Source organism: Triticum aestivum, chromosome 5B (assembly GCF_018294505.1).
Source record: "Triticum aestivum cultivar Chinese Spring chromosome 5B, IWGSC CS RefSeq v2.1, whole genome shotgun sequence".
NCBI classification, from domain to species: Eukaryota; Viridiplantae; Streptophyta; class Magnoliopsida; order Poales; family Poaceae; genus Triticum; species Triticum aestivum.
In genome coordinates this window covers 89,026,925-89,031,969 of record NC_057807.1, presented here as the reverse complement: position 1 = coordinate 89,031,969, position 5,045 = coordinate 89,026,925, and positions in this window count along the sequence as shown.

The window sequence follows — 5,045 nt, the reverse complement described above, 5'->3', positions numbered from 1 at the left end:
GGCCCCGGCGTCCATTCTCCTCGGCGTCGGTCGCCCTGGCCGCGCCGCCCAGCCCGCGGTCTCGGCCATGGCCTCGTCTCCCCCACCCTCCGCCGCCGTCGGGCGCTCCCGCGAGGACAGATGGCTCGAGTCGAGCCCCTCTTCCGCCAGGTCATCGCCCACCTACCGCCAGGTCCTCTGCTGCCCGCCATCGCCACCCCGGGCGCCCGCCCCCTCCCGTTCTCCTTCCCCTGCGCCGTCGCCGACAGGCCCGGCTCGGTCGCCTGCCCCACGCCCACCTCTCTGCTTCGAGATTTGCCGGATGCCTTTGGAGGAGGTGGATGCGCGAGTGCCTTGGCAGGTGGTGGCGAGCCGCAAGCGGCCCCGACCGCGCGCGCAGGACAGCCGCCGGCGTGGCCCGGACGTGCGGCCCCGCCCCAGGCCATCTTGGCTCCACGAGGGTGACTGCCCCCGGTGCTTGGGCTCAGGTCACCCCCTCTCCGACTTCAGGAAGGATATTCGCTGCCATCGCTGTCGATTCTTTGGCCGCAAGGCCAAGTCTTGCTCCCTCCCCCGGGCCGTCGCGTCCTCCTCCGATGGTTTGCCCCCTCCGCTTCGGTGCCGCGTCCCCGCTCCGGCCGCCGCGGACGGCCACCCCTCGTCCTCAGGATCCATGGCCGCCACACGCACCTCTTCGGGCTTGCTCACGCCCGCGTCGGGTGCTTCTAGGGCTGGAGCACCCGTGCTCTCCAGGTCTGCCCAGGGTGCCGGATCGCCCCCGGGACACGCGTCCCCCGAGTCCTTCTACCCAAACCCATACCCACAAAAACTTTCTATACCCATCAATTTCAAAATCCATGGGCACAAATTGACACCCATACCCATATCCATTGGGTATCCTTTACCCAATGGGTATCCAATGGGTAGAATATATAGCATTTACATTTTGAAAAGGTAGAGAAATGAGCCCAAAATTAAAGTAATATTGGGCAAGCAGTCTAGCAACGATGCAACATCCTCTGGTGGTTGACATCTTGGACACAACAAGGGAGTAAGAGCAACAATTGGTGGAGTTCCGATGTTGTGGGAGGCGGGAATCAAAACTAGGGATCGCATGATCGAGAGTTGTACAAGAATCTGGTGGTGGTGAGTCATGATTTCATTGTTTCGATGAGTCATATAGGACGTCGGAGGAGTGGTGAGCTAGCGATTGCGGGCCTATAGAGCTATGACTGGTTTAGGGAATAAGGAATTTAGGGTTGGGCCAAAGGAGTTTGATGCTGATTCCACATGTCATACGAGTTATTTTCATTTATTAATAATTTTGGGTATCCTGTGGGTTACCCATGGGCGCAATTTCATACCCGTGCCCTACCCATACATTTTACGGGTATGGATACCCATTACCCATGGGTACAAAATCTTGCCAACTCTCACCCATGCCTATTATTTTCGGGTAGGGTCACTAGTAGAAAACGAAGCTTTAAAACCGGTTCGTAAGGGCCTTTAGTGCCGGTTCTGCAACCGGCACTAAAGGGTGGAGACTAAAGGCCCCCCCCTTTAGTATCGGTTCGGCACGAACCGCCACTAAAGGCCCACCACGTGGCGTGAGCTCGCGTCGTGGTATGGAGGACCTTTAGTATCGGTTGGTGTTACCAACCGATACTAAAGATATATTTTTTTTTGATTTTTTTTGAAAATTTTGTATTTTCAATTTTCAATTTGTTTTTTTTTAATTTTCAATTTTCTGAATTATTTGATGATTTAGTCTCTAATCACCCCTCTTAACTGCTCAAGTGTGGATCACTTATTCCAAATCGCCTAACTTCTCGGCCGGTCACCCATCCTGTCACTCCCCAGCCTGAGCACGCTTAACTTCGAAGTTCTATTCCCGGTACTTTCCAAGTCTGCACTTGTTGTTTTCCTAACAAATGTAAGCTGTCAATCCTATTAACCCTCAGCAGTTTAGCTTGAGCATTAGGTCACACATTTTACCATTTGAGTTTGGAACTATTATTCTAAAAAACAGTTAGTAGCACTAATATTTCTTGAATAAGTTTGACCATAGTTTGACCAGATTTGATCATAGTTTGACCAGATTTGAGCAAAATTCAAAATTTTGAAATAATTATTTAGTAACACTAATATTCTTGAATAATTATGTAGCAACATTAATACTTCTTGAATAATTAGTTTGACCAGATTTAACCAAAATTAAAAAAAACTGAAATTTGAGCATATCTTTTTTTCCTTTTGGAATTTGAGGATTCTAAAAAATTGCAAACAGGCCGTAGGCTGTCAAAATTGGATGGGGATTTTCGTGCTGAATTTTTTGATATATTATACATTTTTTCCGAAATCGTATGCAAAAGTTATAGCCGTTTTACATTTTCCCTACACTTTTTGCAAAACATGTCCAAATTTAAGTTTTTAAATTTTCTAACTAGTAGATGTAGTAATATAACTACATCTCGAAGAATTTTATTTTTTGAATTTTTATCATTTTCTTTTGTATTTTTTAAAACTGAAATGGCGATACACACCGGGGGGGGGGGGATAGAGTTTGAAAATTGCCCTATAGTCCCGGTTTGTGTCTCCAACTGGGACTATAGGTCAAACCCCTTTAGTACCGGTTCGTGGCACAAACCGGTACTAAAGGTTAGCCCTTTAGTACCGGTTTGTGCCACGAACCAGTACTAAAGGTGATCGCGGGGCCCCGGCCTGAAGCCAGTCTGCCGCCACCCTTTAGTACCGGTTCGTGGCATGAACCGGTACTAAAGGGTCAAAACGAACCGGCATTAATGCATAGCCGTTCGAACTGGTACTAATGGTATCATTAGTACCGGGCCGAAATCGAACCGGCACTAATGTGTCTTATCTTAGGTCCTTTTTCTACTAATGGGTACCCGCGGGTACCCATACCCATGGGAAAAACTGCCATCCCTAGGCCAAAGCCTCCTCGATTGGAAGCCTCTTGTTCGTTGGACTATCCTGATCGAGAGCGCACCACCTTTGGATACCTTTGAATTAGAGGGCTTTCGGCCAGCAGATCCACTGGTCCTGATTAATCAATGCTAGATCATCAAAACATTAATAGTGTAACTTTCATACAACAAACTAGTTGCAGAAATTCGCATGGCACACAGGTGCGGGAGCACGCAGCTGTCCAACCGCGCTGACCATCCGATTGCCTCGCGATCGCTAAGTTGTTGGAGGCCACATAAAGGCACAGTGCCAATTTTCAAAAGTATAAACTTAATGAAATTTGTTAAATTCGTCAAATCGTATTTAAATTGGATCTCATTTGAAAGCCCTCGATCGTCACTAGAAGCACGAATATGCAAATGAAATTTAATTTGGACTTCTCAACACGCACACGGACTCACACGCTCGCAAAGACACATACACACACATGGCATCTCCAATCCGTTATCTGGTCCTGCCCATCAACGAAAAATGGTTTCCCCCCGTTTTGTATTACAAAGCAACTATCCGAGACAACCAACGATAGGTGCTGAGACGGAAGCAACACAGTCACGCCCAAAAGAAATGAAAGAGAAAATACAAAAGAAAAAGATGTCGATAACGGCGGATCGACAAAAACGGCAAAGCCTTGCGACCGCTGCGTCCACCGAAGATCACCCACCAAGCTCCGAGACTCCGAAGCGCCGGTACCAAACAACACCTCCAAGAAGGGACGCGACGATGACGATGTTGTTGTCAAGGGTTTCCCCCAGTACGCGGCGAGGAGAGAGGAAGGGTAGCCCTGACGCCCTCCAGGAAGATCCGGTGGCACCCTCAGGCGCCACCGCGTCGGTGTCGGCCAAGCAACCAGGGATTTCTCCCGATCCCAACCTTCACCTCAGGCACTCAGGAGCTCGCCACCAAACCGACCACCACCCTGCGCCAACACGGTCATGAAGTTTCCCATGTTGTCTCACCACGGCACCATGAAGTATGGCCTGCACAACGAAGAAGAGAAGCCAAGACTAGGACAGCAACACCGTCGGCACGCGGGAGGGATCCATCGTCCACGACGGTGAAGGAAATGTGCCCTAGAGGCAATAATAAAGTTATTATTTATTTCCTTATTTCATGATAAATGTTAATTATTTATGCTAGAATTGTATTAACCGAAAACATAGTACATGTGTGAATACATAGACAAAAAATAGTAACCTTAGTATGCCTCTACTTGACTAGCTCGTTAATCAAAGATGGTTATGTTTCCTAACCATAGACATGTGTTGTCATTTGATGAACGGGATCACATCATTAGGAGAATGATGTAATGGACATGACCCATCCGTTAGCTTAGCATTATGATCGTTACAGTTTCATTGTTACTGCTTTCTTCATGACTTATACATGTTCCTTAGACTATGAGATTATGCAACTCTCGAATACTGGAGGAACACCTTGTGTGCTATCAAACGTCACAACGTAACTGGGTGATTATAAAGATGCTCTACAGGTGTCTCCGAAGGTGTTTGTTGGGTTGGCATAGATCGAGATTAGGATTTGTCACTCCGTGTTTCGGAGAGGTATCTCTGGGCCCTCTCGGTAATGCTCATCACTATAAGCCTTCACTACTAGGAAAATGCTTACAGGTAGACATTTAGCAGTAGCGTTGGTTATATACCCCATGTTACTGCTACTTAGCAGTAGCGTCGGCCAAAACCAGCACTGCAAGCGCACGTTAGCAGTAGCGTGTGTTTTCCATGCCAGCGCTACTGTTAATGGGCCACACACTCGAACCCCTGTTGCAGCTTTAGCTATAGTGATGGGCCTCCTCCCCCACGTTGCTGCTAAGCCCACCTTTGCTTCCTCCCTCCGGCCCGCGCGCACCCCTCCTGTCTCTCACTCACTCTCACACTCACACGCTCACACTCACGCGCCCCTCAATCCCCCGCTCTGGCTGCCGCCCCTGTGTCCTACGCCGGCCGCCCTCCCCCGCGCCGGCCCTCCTCCGCTGCCGGCCGCCCTCCCCCGCGCCGGCCATCCTCCCCCTCCCCCGCCCCTCGCGTCGGCCCTCTTCAACCGAGAGGTACTCCTCCCTCCTTCCT